We start from the raw sequence: 19,703 nt of genomic DNA on the forward strand, positions 1-19,703 counted from the left end.
GTATAATGTTAAGTTAAAATACTTTTTTTTTTTTTTAAATATAACAAAATATTCTAAATATAATTAAAATTAATGCAGTCCTCTAAGTGAGCCTAAACCCACAGCCACAGCTCTTCATTATTACCATCAGAACATGTATTGCCTCCTCTGCAGCCACATTTCGCACACGTTTTACATGTCAGTTGGCCTTCCTCCTCTAAGCCGCGGCCGTCTGTAACTTTTATGTAGCCGAAGTATTCCCATACCAGCGATTTCGTTTTCTTCGATGGGGGGAAAAAGTTTCACCTCCTCCAGACATCATGTAGCACAGCTGACTCACTGACACTGAGCAACAACCGGTGGGGGAGGGTTGAGCCTTACTTAGAGCTGCAAGCCAGGGATTTCGCCATGCATTTTTTGGACATGAAAAAATAGCTAATAACTTTGGGACGGTATGACGGAAAATTTTTGCTTTTTTTTTTTTTTTTGACGTTGTCATACCACAGTATACCTTTAAACCAGTAATCGGCACATGTCTAAGGCTAATAATAAATATGTTCTGAATTTTTTTTTTTAACATTTTTATTATTTTAAAAAATCAAATTAAACATTACATTTTGGAAAACAAAACGTGGGGAAAAAAACTAGGGGTGTCAAACGATTAAACTTTTTAATCGAGTTAATTACAGCTTAAAAATTAATTAATTGTAATTAATCCGATTAATCGCAATTTAAACCATCTATAAAATATGCCATATTTTTCTGTAAATTATTGTTGGAATGGAAAGATAAGACACAAGATAGATATATACATTCAACATAAGGTACATAAGTACTATATTTGTTTATTATAATAATAAATCAACAAGATGGCATTAACATTATTAACATTCTGTTAAAGCGATCCATGGATAGAAAGACTTGTAGTTCTTAAAAGATAAATGTTAGTACAAGTTTTATATTAAAATTGTAAAATTTTCACTCAAAAAAATAAACTAGTAGCCCGTCATTGTTGACGTCAATAATTACTTACACAATGCTCATGGGTGCTGAAGCCTATAAAATCAGTCGCACCCAAGGGCCAGCAGAGGGCGCCAAAACTCCAAAAAACACAATTAACAACATGACAGTTCATTGTGCTGTCATTTTAATCTGTTTGAGCGGGGCATGTGCGTTAATTGCGTCAAATATTTTAACGTGATTAATTTAAAAAATTAATTACCGCCCGTTAACGCGATAATTTTGACAGCCCTAAAAAAAAAACCTGTAAATATCAACTTTTTTTTTTTTTTTTTTTTTTTAATAAATGAGCTTAAATTTTAAAAAATGCAATTATTCTTTAATTTAAAATGTTTATCCATCCATCGTCTACCACTTAATCCGCGGTCGGGTCGCGGGGGCAGCAGCTTTAGCAGGGAAGCCCATACTTCCCTCTCCCAAGCCACTTCAACCAGCTCCAACCAGCCTAAAATGTTTATACAGTTTTATATCGGCATTGAGAATTTTTATTAAATTACCGTGTCATTGTAGGCCATACGTGACTGTTTTTAAATTACCGATTTAGTTTCGTTCGTGAAATATCATGACAAAATAACCAAAACATAACATTAACAGGCATAAGGCGCGCTAATCATGTGAGAAGGTAATTTAGCGGTTAGCATGTTCTCTCAGTGCTCCTTCCTGTCAAGCAACACAAATCAAAAAATTTCAAAGCACACAGTATTGTCGCAAAAGATCTAAAGCAAAGTCCTTTGTTCATAAAATACTTGTTGATACCCGTTCAGGTTAAGAGTCCTACCCAGGCAACAGAAAGAGGAGCAAAAACAGGAAATAGGTGCAAAAATAAAAAGCGAAACGACGCTTAACAAATGAGGCATTGTTAAATACACTGAATGCTGGTGTCCTCACGTTTGTTGGATCCTGTTTAAAATCTTGACAGAATTTTGCGACAAACACCAAATTTTTCACTGCTTTTCTTGTTTTTAAAAAAAAAAAATTTTCTTGTACAGTTATGCTAAGTTTCATTGAACGCAAAATGTTGGGGATAATTTGAAGTTCCTTTCTCTGCTTTTTTTCTTCTCTGTATATATCCTTTTAATTTAGTCCAGACTGCCTTCTTAAATCTGGATTCTCTGTGCTTAACCAAACATATGGAATGCTACTGTAGTGGAATGCTTGTCTTCTGCGCCGTCTGTGTGTGTTTTGAAGCACTCGAAAGGTTCTTGGGTCATTGTTGATGATGATGATTATGATAATAGTGTCTGTGCGTGTGCGTGCGTGCCAGTGCCTTCCCAGAGAAGTGAATAGAGCCTTGTGTTGCCACGGCCAAACATGGCTTGTCTGCTCATGCATGAATCTAGCGCGAAGCCCACAAAAAAACGTATCCACTCCCTGGATGTTAGTTTGACTCCTCACTATCCCATACCCCTCATCTACTCTACACTGAGATCAAATGCAAATACAAGTGAAAAGTGTTATGTATATTTGCACTTTTGCTAACCAAGATGTTTGTTTGTTTCCATTGACAGGATGGAGACATTGGGAAGAGAAGCTTGACATGTCATAGATAAAGGATGTGTCTGAAATGTGAGTTTTATCACCTTACACTCAAGTGCACTTCATTAACAATTTATAGAGTACTCATTGAAATCTCCTAAAATCCAATCCACTTTTGATTGGGGGAGGCTGGTAGCGAATACGTGAATAATCGCTGCCACCCTCCCAGTTCAATTGAATTGGACATCTGTAGTTGTCATTAGCAGGCATTGAGTTAAATCAGTGCTTCTCAATTATTATCTGTTATACCCCCCGCAGGAAGACATAAACGTTCCGCGCCTCCCCCCAAACTCTCTGCCGCCACTGTAAATATACTGTAGTATCATTTGTATATAAAATATTCCTCTGCATAACATTGTGTTCTTTTAATACTAAAGAAAAAAGTAATATAGATCAACTTACAATAAAGTATAAAAATAACTAGGCCTGCAAGCAGGACTGAACGGGCCCTCGCAATGTAGCGCAACTCGGACGTCACGCAACTCGGACTGTGTGCAGGTCAGGGTGGTGGCAGATCCTCCTCTCTAATCATCTCATTAGAACCTAACATGCTCGAAAGTCGCCTATTTACATTCCCACACCCAAGAGATAAAAACCCCTATTGGAGAGAGTACTACAAAAAAGGAGCCACTACTGAGCTGTGCAGCCAAGCTCTTATTCAAAACCAAAATTAATCTTCTAACTGGGCCAATTCGACCAAGTGTGCCAACTATTGTGGCTCTATAAGCTGCCTGAGTCTCTGAAAAAAAATATTTCCTTTAAATGGCGAACAAAGGGTCGTCACGGCAACAGACAGAGACACGTGGACATGGGCCGTAAAAAAGTATTTTAATAGGTCTTGAAACTACAATGACCAACATGAAAAGAACTGGACATGTTTTGGAAAAACGAGTGACTTTCTATCGCCACTAGTTGGCGCTGTAGGGTTGATGCAAATGACCCCTACAAGGCCCTTCAGGGTATGACTCTCAACAAGCACGGGAAGTTTGGCGCAGATATCTTGTATATCTGCCGAGTTATGACTGTTCAAAGTTTTTGGAGAGAAAAATTGTTGACAGTCATTTTCACTTTCCTGTTTGGACCCCTCCGCTTCAACGAAACTTCAATATTTTTCATCAGGCACCTGAAGACAGGTCTTAAGGTTTCCCTTATGCAGGTTTGAGGTAGATTGATTTTTTCCCTTTAGAGGAGGAGTGTGTCCCGTAAAAAAGGGCATTTCCTGTTCCCACTAGGAGGCGCCAGGCACAAATGGTAAATTTTCAATCCAGTCCTGCTCAGGCTGGTATACCTCACACACATGCCAGATTTAAAATAGATTGAACGTTGTATGAGGGAGTTATCAGTCATTTTCCGAATTTGGTGTTTTGGCGAAAAAATGGAAGAATTTGGCGCCCCGCCCAGGTCAGGCCCGTGAATGAAAACACACCATTTTTATAACTTAAGATTTCATATGCCTCATGAACAGTCTCACCAATTTTGAGAATGATCAAACTAATTCCCTAGGTGCCAAGGTGTAAAATGTGCACACTGTAAATCGATAAAAAGTTCACATTCAATCCAAAATACCCGATTTCCTGTAGGATTTGGAATGTGTGTGCAAGAGACTTTTTGGAGCAGTTTTGCACAAAGTATCGACTCTCCAAATTTCATCACTCTACGTTGAAAAAACCTAAATGGAGAGGCCTTTTTGAAAATTTCAAGGGGGCGCCACCGAGCCATTTTGTTACATGTTTTCGTAACGTTGCAAGATTATCGAACGTTATCCAAAGCCGCATGTATGTGCAAATTTTGGTGAGTTTTTATGCATATTCAAGCCTCCAAATGTAAACTCTTACTGTGAACCCATGAAAATTTCACATTCGATCCAAAATACCCGATTTCCTGTTGGATTTGGAATATGGGTGCAAGAGACTTTTTGGAGCAGTTTTGCATAAGGTATCTACTCCCCAAATTTCCTTGCTCTATGTTGAAAAAACCCAATAGGAAAGGCCTTTTTTAAAACTTCTTTCTGTCGCCACTAGTTGGCACTGTAGAGTTGATGCAAATGACCCCTACAAGAACCTTCAGGGTATGACTCTCAACAAACACGGAAAGTTTGGCGCAGATATGTTGCATATCTGCCGAGTTATGACTGTTCAAAGTTTTTGGCGAGACAAATTGTTGACGGTCATTTTCACTTCCAGTTTGGACCTCTCCGCTTCAACGAAACCTCAATATTTTTCATCAGGCACCTGAACACATGTCTTGAGGCTCCCCTGAAACAGGTTTGAGGTCAATAGATTTTTTTCCCTTGGAGGAGGATCCTCTCTTGTAAAGAATGCCATTTCCTGTTCCCACTAGGGGGCGCCAGGCCTAATGAGTAATATTTCAATGCAGTCGTGTTCAGGCTGGGATATCTCATATACATGCTAGAAATGAAAAAGATTGAACGTTGTATCACGGAGTTTTTAATCATTTTCTGAATTTGGTATTTTGCCTAAAAATGGCCAACTTTGGGACTACGCCCAGGCCAGACCCTTGGATGAAAACTCACCATTTTGAAAACTTAAGATCTCATATGTCTCCTGAATAGTCTGACCAATTTTGAAGACGATCCAACTATTTTCTTCAGCGACAAGGTCTCAAATGTAAATCGATAAAATTTCACATTTGATCCAAAATTTCCGACTTCCTGTTGGATTTGGAATATAGGTGCAAGAGACTTTTTGGAGCAGTTTTACACAATGTATCGACTCACCAAATTTCATCATTCTACGTTGAAAAAACCAAATAGGAAAGGCCTTTTTGAAAATTTCAAGGGTGCGCCACTGAGCCTTTTTGTTAATTTTTTTCAAAGATTATCAAAATTTACGCAAAGTTGAACATATGTGCACATTTTGGTGAGTTTTCGTGCATGTTCAAGCCTCCAAATGTGAACTCCAACTGTGAACCGAAAAAATTTCAGATTCGATCCAAAATAACCGATTTCCTGTTAGATTTGGAATATGGGTGCAAGAGGCTTTTTTGAGCAGTTAGGCATAAGGTATCTACTCCCCAAATTTCATTGCTCTACGTTGAAAACCTGAGAGGAGAGGCCTTTTTGAAAATTTTAAGGGTCAAGGGGGCGCCACTGAGCCATTTTTTGACATTTTTTCAAAACGACGCAAGATTATCGAAATTTACGCGAATCTGCACGTATGTGCAAATTTTGGTGACTTTTCGTGCATGTTCAGGCCTCCAAATTGGCCATTTTCATTTGCCATGAAAAAAGAAGAATAATAATAACTAGGCCTGCAAGCAGGACTGAACGGGCCCTCGCAATCTAGCGCAACTCGGACGTCACGCAACTCGGACTGTGTGCAGGTCAGGGTGGTGGCAGATCCTCCTCTCTAATCATCTCATTAAAACCTAACATGCTCGAAAGTCGCCTATTTACATTCCCACACCCAAGAGATAAAAACCCCTATTGGAGAGAGTACTACAAAAAAGGAGCCACTACTGAGCTGTGCAGCCAAGCCCTTATTCAAAACCAAAATTAATCTTCTAACTTGGCCATTTCGACCAAGTGTGCCAACTATTGTGGCTCTATAAGCTCCCTGAGTCTCTGAAAAAAAATATTTCCTTTAAATGGCGAACAAAGGGTCGTCACGGCAACAGACAGAGACACGTGGACATGGGCCGTAAAAAAGTATTTTAATAGGTCTTGAAACTACAATGACCAACATGAAAAGAACTGGACATGTTTTGGAAAAACGAGTGACTTTCTATCGCCACTAGTTGGCGCTGTAGGGTTGATGCAAATGACCGCTACAAGGCCCTTCAGGGTATGACTCTCAACAAGCACGGGAAGTTTGGCGCAGATATCTTGTATATCTGCCGAGTTATGACTGTTCAAAGTTTTTGGAGAGAAAAATTGTTGACAGTCATTTTCACTTTCCTGTTTGGACCCCTCCGCTTCAACGAAACTTCAATATTTTTCATCAGGCACCTGAAGACAGGTCTTAAGGTTTCCCTTATGCAAGTTTGAGGTAGATTGATTTTTTCCCTTTAGAGGAGGAGTGTGTCCCGTAAAAAAGGGCATTTCCTGTTCCCACTAGGAGGCGCCAGGCACAAATGGTAAATTTTCAATCCAGTCCTGCTCAGGCTGGTATACCTCACACACATGCCAGATTTAAAATAGATTGAACGTTGTATGAGGGAGTTATCAGTCATTTTCCGAATTCGGTGTTTTGGCGAAAAAATGGAAGAATTTGGCGCCCCGCCCAGGTCAGGCCCGTGAATGAAAACACACCATTTTTATAACTTAAGATTTCATATGCCTCATGAACAGTCTCACCAATTTTGAGAATGATCAAACTAATTCCCTAGGTGCCAAGGTGTAAAATGTGCACACTGTAAATCGATAAAAAGTTCACATTCAATCCAAAATACCTGATTTCCTGTAGGATTTGGAATGTGTGTGCAAGAGACTTTTTGGAGCAGTTTTGCACAAAGTTTTGACTCTCCAAATTTCATCACTCTATGTTAGAAAAACCTAAATGGAGAGGCCTTTTTGAAAATTTCAAGGGGGCGCCACTGAGCCATTTTGTTAAATTGTTTCGTAACGTTGCAAGATTATCGAACGTTATCCAAAGCCGCATGTATGTGCAAATTTTGGTGAGTTTTTATGCATATTCAAGCCTCCAAATGTAAACTCTTACTGTGAACCCATGAAAATTTCACATTCGATCCAAAATACCCGATTTCCTGTTGGATTTGGAATATGGGTGCAAGAGACTTTTTGGAGCAGTTTTGCATAAGGTATCTACTCCCCAAATTTCCTTGCTCTATGTTGAAAAAACCCAATAGGAAAGGCCTTTTTTAAAACTTCTTTCTGTCGCCACTAGTTGGCACTGTAGAGTTGATGCAAATGACCCCTACAAGAACCTTCAGGGTATGACTCTCAACAAACACGGAAAGTTTGGCGCACATATGTTGCATATCTGCCGAGTTATGACTGTTCAAAATTTTTGGCGAGACAAATTGTTGACGGTCATTTTCACTTCCAGTTTGGACCTCTCCGCTTCAACGAAACCTCAATATTTTTCATCAGGGACCTGAACACATGTCTTGAGGCTCCCCTGAAACAGGTTTGAGGTCAATAGATTTTTTTCCCTTGGAGGAGGAGCCTGTCTCGTAAAGAAGGCCATTTCCTGTTCCCACTAGGGGGCGCCAGGCCTAATGGGTAATATTTCAATGCAGTCGTGTTCAGGCTGGGATATCTCATATACTTGCTAGAAATGAAAAAGATTGAACGTTGTATCACGGATTTTTTAATCATTTTCTGAATTTGGTGTTTTGCCCAAAAATGGCCGACTTTGGGACCACGCCCAGGTCAGACCCTTGGATAAAAACTCACCATTTTGAAAACTTAAGATCTCATATGTCTCCTGAATAGTCTGACCAATTTTGAAGACGATCCAACTATTTTCTTCAGCGACAAGGTCTCAAATGTAAATCGATAAAATTTCACATTTGATCCAAAATTTCCGGCTTCCTGTTGGGTTTGGAATATGGGTGCAAGAGACTTTTTGGAGCAGTTTTGCACAATGTATCGACTCACCAAATTTCATTGTTCTACGTTGAAAAAACCTAATAGGAAAGGCCTTTTTGAAAATTTCAAGGGGGCGCCACTGAGCCATTTTGTTAAATTTTTTTGTAGATTATCAAAATTTACGCAAAGTTGCATGTATGTGCAAATTTTGGTGAGTTTTCGTGCATGTTCAGGCCTCCAAATGTAAACTCCAACTGTGAACCGATAAAAATTTCACATTTGATCCAAAATATCCGATTTCCTGTTGGATTTGGAATATGGGTGCAAGAGGCTTTTTTGAACAGTTAGGCATAAGGTATCTACTCCCCAAATTTCATTGCTCTACGTTGAAAACCTGAGAGGAGAGGCCTTTTTGAAAATTTTAAGGGTCAAGGGGGCGCCACTGAGCCATTTTTTGACATTTTTTCAAAACGACACAAGATTATCGAATTTTACGCAAAGCCGCACGTATGTGCAAATTTTGGTGACTTTTCGTGCATGTTCAGGCCTCCAAATTGGCCATTTTCATTTGCCCTGAAAAAAGAAGAATAATAATAATAATAACTAGGCCTGCAAGCAGGACTGAACGGGCCCTCGCAATCTAGCGCAACTCGGACGTCACGCAACTCGGACTGTGTGCAGGTCAGGGTGGTGGCAGATCCTCCTCTCTAATCATCTCATTAGAACCTAACATGCTCGAAAGTCGCCTAATTACATTCCCACACCCAAGAGATAAAAACCCCTATTGGAGAGAGTACTACAAAAAAGGAGCCACTACTGAGCTGTGCAGCCAAGCCCTTATTCAAAACCAAAATTAATCTTCTAACTTGGCCAATTCGACCAAGTGTGCCAAATATTGTGGCTCTATAAGCTGCCTGAGTCTCTGAAAAAAAATATTTCCTTTAAATGGCGAACAAAGGGTCGTCATGGCAACAGACAGAGACACGTGGACATGGGCCGTAAAAAAGTATTTTAATAGGTCTTGAAACTACAATGACCAACATGAAAAGAACTGGACATGTTTTGGAAAAACGAGTGACTTCCTATCGCCACTAGTTGGCGCTGTAGGGTTGATGCAAATGACCCCTACAAGTTCCTTCAGGGTATGACTCTCAACAAGCACGGGAAGTTTGGCGCAGATATGTTCTATATCTGCCGAGTTATGATTGTTCAAAGTTTTTGGAGAGAAAAATTGTTGACAGTCATTTTCACTTTCCTGTTTGGACCCCTCCGCTTCAACGAAACTTCAATATTTTTCATCAGGCACCTGAAGACAGGTCTTAAGGCTTCCCTTATGCAGGTTTGAGGTAGATTGGTTTTTTCCCTTTAGAGGAGGAGTGTGTCCCGTAAAAAAGGGCATTTCCTGTTTCCACTAGGAGGCGCCAGGCACAAATGGTAAATTTTCAATCCAGTCCTGCTCAGGCTGGTATACCTCACACACATGCCAGATTTAAAATAGATTTAACATTGTATGAGGGTGTTATCAGTCATTTTCCGAATTTGGTGTTTTGGCGAAAAAATGGAAGAATTTGGCGCCCCGCCCAGGTCAGGCCCGTGAATGAAAACACACCATTTTTATAACTTAAGATTTCATATGCCTCATGAACAGTCTCGCCAATTTTGAGAATGATCAAACTAATTCCCTAGGTGCCAAGGTGTAAAATGTGCACACTGTAAATCGATAAAAAGTTCACATTCAATCCAAAATACCCGATTTCCTGTAGGATTTGGAATGTGTGTGCAAGAGACTTTTTGGAGCAGTTTTGCACAAAGTTTTGACTCTCCAAATTTCATCACTCTATGTTAGAAAAACCTAAATGGAGAGGCCTTTTTGAAAATTTCAAGGGGGCGCCACTGAGCCATTTTCTTAAATTGTTTCGTAACGTTGCAAGATTATCGAACGTTATCCAAAGCCGCATGTATGTGCAAATTTTGGTGAGTTTTTATGCATATTCAAGCCTCCAAATGTAAACTCTTACTGTGAACCCATGAAAATTTCACATTCGATCCAAAATACCCGATTTCCTGTTGGATTTGGAATATGGGTGCAAGAGACTTTTTGGAGCAGTTTTGCATAAGGTATCTACTCCCCAAATTTCCTTGCTCTATGTTGAAAAAACCCAATAGGAAAGGCCTTTTTTAAAACTTCTTTCTGTCGCCACTAGTTGGCACTGTAGAGTTGATGCAAATGACCCCTACAAGAACCTTCAGGGTATGACTCTCAACAAACACGGAAAGTTTGGCGCAGATATGTTGCATATCTGCCGAGTTATGACTGTTCAAAATTTTTGGCGAGACAAATTGTTGACGGTCATTTTCACTTCCAGTTTGGACCTCTCCGCTTCAACGAAACCTCAATATTTTTCATCAGGGACCTGAACACATGTCTTGAGGCTCCCCTGAAACAGGTTTGAGGTCAATAGATTTTTTTCCCTTGGAGGAGGAGCCTGTCTCGTACAGAAGGCCATTTCCTGTTCCCACTAGGGGGCGCCAGGCCTAATGGGTAATATTTCAATGCAGTCGTGTTCAGGCTGGGATATCTCATATACATGCTAGAAATGAAAAAGATTGAACGTTGTATCACGGAGTTTTTAATCATTTTCTGAATTTGGTATTTTGCCCAAAAATGGCCGACTTTGGGACCACGCCCAGGTCAGACCCTTGAGTGAAAACTCCCCATTTTGAAAACTTAAGATCTCATATGTCTCCTGAATAGTCCGACCAATTTTGAAGACTATCCAACTATTTTCTTCAGCGACAAGGTCTCAAATGTAAATCGATAAAATTTCACATTTGATCCAAAATTTCCGGCTTCCTGTTGGGTTTGGAATATGGGTGCAAGAGACTTTTTGGAGCAGTTTTGCACAATGTATCGACTTGCCAAATTTCATCGTTCTACGTTGAAAAAACCTAATAGGAAAGGCCTTTTTGAAAATTTCAAGGGGGCGCCACTGAGCCATTTTGTTAAATTTTTTTGTAGATTATCAAAATTTACGCAAAGTTGCATGTATGTGCAAATTTTGGTGAGTTTTCGTGCATGTTCAGGCCTCCAAATGTAAACTCAAACTGTGAACCGATAAAAATTTCACATTTGATCCAAAATATCCGATTTCCTGTTGGATTTGGAATATGGGTGCAAGAGGCTTTTTTGAACAGTTAGGCATAAGGTATCTACTCCCCAAATTTCATTGCTCTACGTTGAAAACCTGAGAGGAGAGGCCTTTTTGAAAATTTTAAGGGTCAAGGGGGCGCCACTGAGCCATTTTTTGACATTTTTTCAAAACGACACAAGATTATCGAAATTTACGCAAAGCCGCACGTTTGTGCAAATTTTGGTGACTTTTCGTGCATGTTCAGGCCTCCAAATTGGCCATTTTCATTTGCCCTGAAAAAAGAATAATAATAATAACTAGGCCTGCAAGCAGGACTGAACGGGCCCTCGCAATCTAGCGCAACTCGGACGTCACGCAACTCGGACTGTGTGCAGGTCAGGGTGGTGGCAGATCCTCCTCTCTAATCATCTCATTAGAACCTAACATGCTCGAAAGTCGCCTATTTACATTCCCACACCCAAGAGATAAAAACCCCTATTGGAGAGAGTACTACAAAAAAGGAGCCACTACTGAGCTGTGCAGCCAAGCCCTTATTCAAAACCAAAATTAATCTTCTAACTGGGCCAATTCGACCAAGTGTGCCAACTATTGTGGCTCTATAAGCTCCCTGAGTCTCTGAAAAAAAATATTTCCTTTAAATGGCGAACAAAGGGTCGTCACGGCAACAGACAGAGACACGTGGACATGGGCCGTAAAAAAGTATTTTAATAGGTCTTGAAACTACAATGACCAACATGAAAAGAACTGGACATGTTTTGGAAAAACGAGTGACTTTCTATCGCCACTAGTTGGCGCTGTAGGGTTGATGCAAATGACCCCTACAAGGCCCTTCAGGGTATGACTCTCAACAAGCACGGGAAGTTTGGCGCAGATATCTTGTATATCTGCCGAGTTATGACTGTTCAAAGTTTTTGGAGAGAAAAATTGTTGACAGTCATTTTCACTTTCCTGTTTGGACCCCTCCGCTTCAACGAAACTTCAATATTTTTCATCAGGCACCTGAAGACAGGTCTTAAGGTTTCCCTTATACAGGTTTGAGGTAGATTGATTTTTTCCCTTTAGAGGAGGAGTGTGTCCCGTAAAAAAGGGCATTTCCTGTTCCCACTAGGAGGCGCCAGGCACAAATGGTAAATTTTCAATCCAGTCCTGCTCAGGCTGTTATACCTCACACACATGCCAGATTTAAAATAGATTGAAGGTTGTATGAGGGAGTTATCAGTCATTTTCCGAATTCGGTGTTTTGGCGAAAAAATGGAAGAATTTGGCGCCCGCCCAGGTCAGGCCCGTGAATGAAAACACACCATTTTTATAACTTAAGATTTCATATGCCTCATGAACAGTCTCACCAATTTTGAGAATGATCAAACTAATTCCCTAGGTGCCAAGGTGTAAAATGTGCACACTGTAAATCGATAAAAAGTTCACATTCAATCCAAAATACCCGATTTCCTGTAGGATTTGGAATGTGTGTGCAAGAGACTTTTTGGAGCAGTTTTGCACAAAGTTTTGACTCTCCAAATTTCATCACTCTATGTTAGAAAAACCTAAATGGAGAGGCCTTTTTGAAAATTTCAAGGGGGCGCCACTGAGCCATTTTGTTAAATTGTTTCGTAACGTTGCAAGATTATCGAACGTTATCCAAAGCCGCATGTATGTGCAAATTTTGGTGAGTTTTTATGCATATTCAAGCCTCTTACTGTGAACCCATGAAAATTTCACATTCGATCCAAAATACCCGATTTCCTGTTGGATTTGGAATATGGGTGCAAGAGACTTTTTGGAGCAGTTTTGCATAAGGTATCTACTCCCCAAATTTCCTTGCTCTATGTTGAAAAAACCCAATAGGAAAGGCCTTTTTTAAAACTTCTTTCTGTCGCCACTAGTTGGCACTGTAGAGTTGATGCAAATGACCCCTACAAGAACCTTCAGGGTATGACTCTCAACAAACACGTAAAGTTTGGCGCACATATGTTGCATATCTGCCGAGTTATGACTGTTCAAAATTTTTGGCGAGACAAATTGTTGACGGTCATTTTCACTTCCAGTTTGGACCTCTCCGCTTCAACGAAACCTCAATATTTTTCATCAGGGACCTGAACACATGTCTTGAGGCTCCCCTGAAACAGGTTTGAGGTCAATAGATTTTTTTCCCTTGGAGGAGGAGCCTGTCTCGTAAAGAAGGCCATTTCCTGTTCCCACTAGGGGGCGCCAGGCCTAATGGGTAATATTTCAATGCAGTCGTGTTCAGGCTGGGATATCTCATATACATGCTAGAAATGAAAAAGATTGAACGTTGTATCACGGAGTTTTTAATCATTTTCTGAATTTGGTATTTTGCCCAAAAATGGCCGACTTTGGGACCACGCCCAGGTCAGACCCTTGAGTGAAAACTCACCATTTTGAAAACTTAAGATCTCATATGTCTCCTGAATAGTCTGACCAATTTTGAAGACGATCCAACTATTTTCTTCAGCGACAAGGTCTCAAATGTAAATCGATAAAATTTCACATTTGATCCAAAATTTCCGGCTTCCTGTTGGGTTTGGAATATGGGTGCAAGAGACTTTTTGGAGCAGTTTTGCACAATGTATCGACTCGCCAAATTTCATTGTTGTACGTTGAAAAAACCTAATAGGAAAGGCCTTTTTGAAAATTTCAAGGGGGCGCCACTGAGCCATTTTGTTAAATTTTTTTGTAGATTATCAAAATTTACACAAAGTTGCATGTATGTGCAAATTTTGGTGAGTTTTCGTGCATGTTCAGGCCTCCAAATGTAAACTCCAACTGTGAACCGATAAAAATTTCACATTTGATCCAAAATATCCGATTTCCTGTTGGATTTGGAATATGGGTGCAAGAGGCTTTTTTGAACAGTTAGGCATAAGGTATCTACTCCCCAAATTTCATTGCTCTACGTTGAAAACCTGAGAGGAGAGGCCTTTTTGAAAATTTTAAGGGTCAAGGGGGCGCCACTGAGCCATTTTTTGACATTTTTTCAAAACGACACAAGATTATCGAATTTTACGCAAAGCCGCACGTATGTGCAAATTTTGGTGACTTTTCGTGCATGTTCAGGCCTCCAAATTGGCCATTTTCATTTGCCCTGAAAAAAGAAGAATAATAATAATAATAATAATAATCCTTTGCAAAACAATAGGGCCTTCGCACGCTCAGTGCTCGGGCCCTAATAATAATAATAATAATAATAATAATAATCCTTTGCAAAACAATAGGGCCTTCGCACGCTTAGTGCTCGGGCCCTAACTAGGCCTGCAAGCAGGACTGAACGGGCCCTCGCAATCTAGAGCAACTCGGACGTCACGCAAGTCGGACTGTGTGCAGGTCAGGGTGGTGGCAGATCCTCCTCTCTAATCATCTCATTAGAACCTAACATGCTCGAAAGTCGCCTATTTACATTCCCACACCCAAGAGATAAAAACCCCTATTGGAGAGAGTACTACAAAAAAGGAGCCACTACTGAGCTGTGCAGCCAAGCCCTTATTCAAAACCAAAATGAATCTTCTAACTGGGCCAATTCGACCAAGTGTGCCAAATATTGTGGCTCTAAATGCTGCCTGAGTCTCTGAAAAAAAATTTTTTCCTTTAAATGGCGAAAAAAGGGTCGTCACGGCAACAGACAGAGACACGTGGACATGGGCCGTAAAAAAGTATTTTAATAGGTCTTGAAACTACAATGACCAACCTGAAAAGAACTGGACATGTTTTGGAAAAACGAGTGACTTTCTATTGCCACTAGTTGGCGCTGTAGGGTTGATGCAAATGACCCCTACAAGGCCCTTCAGGGTATGACTCTCAACAAGCATGGGAAGTTTGGCGCAGATATTTTGTATATCTGCCGAATTATGACTGTTCAAAGTTTTTGGAGAGAAAAATTGTTGACAGTCATTTTCACTTTCCTGTTTGGACCCCTCCGCTTCAACGAAACTTCAATATTTTTCATCAGGCACCTGAAGACAGGTCTTAAGGCTTCCCTTATGCAGGTTTGAGGTAGATTGATTTTTTCCCTTTAGAGGAGGAGTGTGTCCCGTAAAAAAGGGCATTTCCTGTTCTCACTAGGAGGCGCCAGGCACAAATGGTAAATTTTCAATCCAGTCCTGCTCAGGCTGGTATGCCTCACACACATGCCAGATTTAAAATAGATTGAACGTTGTATGAGGGAGTTATCAGTCATTTTCCGAATTCGGTGTTTTGACGAAAAAATGGCCGACTTTGGCACCCCGCCCAGGTCAGGCCCGTGAACGAAAACACACCATTTTGATAACTTTAGATTTCATATGCCTCATGAACAGTCTCGCCAATTTTGAGGATGATCAAACTAATTCCCCAGGTGCCAAGGTCTTAAATGTGCACACTGTAAATCGATAAAAATTGCACATTCAATCCAAAATACCCGATTTCCTGTTGGGTTTGGAATACGCATGCAAGAGACTTTTTGGAGCAGTTTTGTACAAGGTATCGACTCTCTGAATTTCATCCCTCTACGTTGAAAAAACCTTGGAGAGGCCTTTTTGAAAAATTCAAGGGGGCGCCACTGAGCCATTTTGTTACATTTTTTCGTAACATTGCAAGATTATCAAACGTTATTTAAAGCCGCATGTATGTGCAAATTTTGGTGAGTTTTAGTGCATATTCAAGCCTCCAAATGTAAACTCCTACTGTGAACCCATGAAAATTTCACATTCGATCCAAAATACCCGATTTCCTGTTGGATTTGGAATACGGGTGCAAGAGACTTTTTGGAGCAGTTTTGCATAAGGTATCTACTCCCCAAATTTGCTAGCTCTATGTTGAAAAAACCCAATAGGAAAGGCCTTTTTTAAAACTTCTTTTTGTCGCCACTAGTTGGCACTATAGAGTTGATGCAAATGACCCCTACAAGAACCTTCAGGGTAGGACTCTCAACAAACACGGGAAGTTTGGCGCAGATATGTTGTATATCTGCCGAGTTATGACTGTTCAAAGCTTTTGGCGAGACAAATTGTTGACGGTCATTTTCACTTCCAGTTTGGACCTCTCCGCTTCAACGAAACCTCAATATTTTTCATTAGGAACCTGAACACATGTCTTGGGGCTCCCCTGAAACAGGTTTGAGGTCAATAGATTTTTTTCCCTTGGAGGAGGAGCCTGTCTCGTAAAGAAGGCCATTTCCTGTTCCCACTAGGGGGCGCCAGGCCTAATGGTAATATTTCAATGCAGTCATGTTCAGGCTGGGATATCTCATATACTTGCTAGAATTGAAAAAGATTGAACTTTGTATCACAGAGTTTTTAATCATTTTCTGAATTTGGTTTTTTGCCCAAAAATGGCCAAATTTGGGACCACGCCCAAGCCAGACCCTTGGATGAAAACTCACCATTTTGAAAACTTAAGATCTCATATGTGTCCTGAACAGTCTGACCAATTTTGAAGATGATCCAACTATTCCCCTCGGCGAAAAGGTCTCAAATGTAAATCGATAAAATTTCACATTTGATCCAAAATTTCCGACTTCCTGTTGGATTTGGAATATAGGTGCAAGAGACTTTTTGGAGCAGTTTTACACAATGTATCGACTCACCAAATTTCATTGTTCTACGTTGAAAAAACCTAATAGGAGAGGCCTTTTTGAAAATTTCAAGGGGGCGCCACTGAGCCATTTTGTTAAATTTTTTTGTAGATTATCAAAATTTACGCAAAGTTGAATGTATGTGCAAATTTTGGTGAGTTTTCGTGCATGTTCAAGCCTCCAAACGTAAACTCCAACTGTGAACCGAAAAAATTTCACATTCGATCCAAAATACCCGATTTCCTGTTGGATTTGGAATATGGGTGCAAGAGGCTTTTTTGAACAGTTAGGCATAAGGTATCTACTCCCCAAATTTCATTGCTCTACGTTGAAAACCTGAGAGGAGAGGCCTTTTTGAAAATTTTAAGGGTCCAGGGGGCGCCACTGAGCCATTTTTTGACATTTTTTCAAAACGACACAAGATTATCGAAATTTACGCGAAGCCGCACGTATGTGCAAATTTTGGTGACTTTTCGTGTATGTTCAGGCCTCCAAATTGGCCATTTTCATTTGCCCTGAAAAAAGAAGAATAATAATAACTAGGCCTGCAAGCAGGACTGAACGGGCCCTCGCAATGTAGCGCAACTCGGACGTCACGCAACTCGGACTGTGTGCAGGTCAGGGTGGTGGCAGATCCTCCTCTCTAATCATCTCATTAGAACCTAACATGCTCGAAAGTCGCCTATTTACATTCCCACACCCAAGAGATAAAAACCCCTATTGGAGAGAGTACTACAAAAAAGGAGCCACTACTGAGCTGTGCAGCCAAGCTCTTATTCAAAACCAAAATTAATCTTCTAACTGGGCCAATTCGACCAAGTGTGCCAACTATTGTGGCTCTATAAGCTCCCTGAGTCTCTGAAAAAAAATATTTCCTTTAAATGGCGAACAAAGGGTCGTCACGGCAACAGACAGAGACACGTGGACATGGGCCGTAAAAAAGTATTTTAATAGGTCTTGAAACTACAATGACCAACATGAAAAGAACTGGACATGTTTTGGAAAAACGAGTGACTTTCTATCGCCACTAGTTGGCGCTGTAGGGTTGATGCAAATGACCCCTACAAGGCCCTTCAGGGTATGACTCTCAACAAGCACGGGAAGTTTGGCGCAGATATCTTGTATATCTGCCGAGTTATGACTGTTCAAAGTTTTTGGAGAGAAAAATTGTTGACAGTCATTTTCACTTTCCTGTTTGGACCCCTCCGCTTCAACGAAACTTCAATATTTTTCATCAGGCACCTGAAGACAGGTCTTAAGGTTTCCCTTATGCAGGTTTGAGGTAGATTGATTTTTTCCCTTTAGAGGAGGAGTGTGTCCCGTAAAAAAGGGCATTTCCTGTTCCCACTAGGAGGCGCCAGGCACAAATGGTAAATTTTCAATCCAGTCCTGCTCAGGCTGGTATACCTCACACACATGCCAGATTTAAAATAGATTGAACGTTGTATGAGGGAGTTATCAGTCATTTTCCGAATTTGGTGTTTTGGCGAAAAAATGGAAGAATTTGGCGCCCCGCCCAGGTCAGGCCCGTGAATGAAAACACACCATTTTTATAACTTAAGATTTCATATGCCTCATGAACAGTCTCACCAATTTTGAGAATGATCAAACTAATTCCCTAGGTGCCAAGGTGTAAAATGTGCACACTGTAAATCGATAAAAAGTTCACATTCAATCCAAAATACCCGATTTCCTGTAGGATTTGGAATGTGTGTGCAAGAGACTTTTTGGAGCAGTTTTGCACAAAGTATCGACTCTCCAAATTTCATCACTCTACGTTGAAAAAACCTAAATGGAGAGGCCTTTTTGAAAATTTCAAGGGGGCGCCACTGAGCCATTTTGTTACATGTTTTCGTAACGTTGCAAGATTATCGAACGTTATCCAAAGCCGCATGTATGTGCAAATTTTGGTGAGTTTTTATGCATATTCAAGCCTCCAAATGTAAACTCTTACTGTGAACCCATGAAAATTTCACATTCGATCCAAAATACCCGATTTCCTGTTGGATTTGGAATACGGGTGCAAGAGACTTTTTGGAGCAGTTTTGCATAAGGTATCTACTCCCCAAATTTCCTCGCTCTATGTTGAAAAAACCCAATAGGAAAGGCCTTTTTTAAAACTTCTTTCTGTCGCCACTAGTTGGCACTGTAGAGTTGATGCAAATGACCCCTACAAGAACCTTCAGGGTATGACTCTCAACAAACACGGAAAGTTTGGCGCAGATATGTTCCATATCTGCCGAGTTATGACTGTTCAAAGTTTTTGGCGAGACAAATTGTTGACGGTCATTTTCACTTCCAGTTTGGACCTCTCCGCTTCAACGAAACCTCAATATTTTTCATCAGGCACCTGAACACATGTCTTGAGGCTCCCCTGAAACAGGTTTGAGGTCAATAGATTTTTTTCCCTTGGAGGAGGATCCTCTCTTGTAAAGAATGCCATTTCCTGTTCCCACTAGGGGGCGCCAGGCCTAATGAGTAATATTTCAATGCAGTCGTGTTCAGGCTGGGATATCTCATATACATGCTAGAAATGAAAAAGATTGAACGTTGTATCACGGAGTTTTTAATCATTTTCTGAATTTGGTATTTTGCCCAAAAATGGCCGACTTTGGGACCACGCCCAGGTCAGACCCTTGAGTGAAAACTCACCATTTTGAAAACTTAAGATCTCATATGTCTCCTGAATAGTCTGACCAATTTTGAAGACTATCCAACTATTTTCTTCAGCGACAAGGTCTCAAATGTAAATCGATAAAATTTCACATTTGATCCAAAATTTCCGGCTTCCTGTTGGGTTTGGAATATGGGTGCAAGAGACTTTTTGGAGCAGTTTTGCACAATGTATCGACTTGCCAAATTTCATCGTTCTACGTTGAAAAAACCTAATAGGAAAGGCCTTTTTGAAAATTTCAAGGGGGCGCCACTGAGCCATTTT

The 19,703-nt window shown here is 40.5% G+C and overlaps 1 protein-coding gene across 1 annotated transcript in view; it reads left to right on the forward strand.

The window, feature by feature from the left end:
* The window catches only part of luzp1 (leucine zipper protein 1), a 153,062-nt gene that overhangs the window by 51,340 nt on the left and 82,019 nt on the right, over positions 1 to 19,703 (forward strand). The window contains exon 2 of the mRNA XM_057860224.1: positions 2,508 to 2,565. The gene's annotated coding sequence lies outside the window, so the exon portion shown is untranslated. The remainder of the gene's footprint in view (positions 1 to 2,507; positions 2,566 to 19,703) is intronic.

This window comes from Corythoichthys intestinalis, chromosome 15 (genome assembly GCF_030265065.1).
Source record: "Corythoichthys intestinalis isolate RoL2023-P3 chromosome 15, ASM3026506v1, whole genome shotgun sequence".
Taxonomy (NCBI): Eukaryota; Metazoa; Chordata; class Actinopteri; order Syngnathiformes; family Syngnathidae; genus Corythoichthys; species Corythoichthys intestinalis.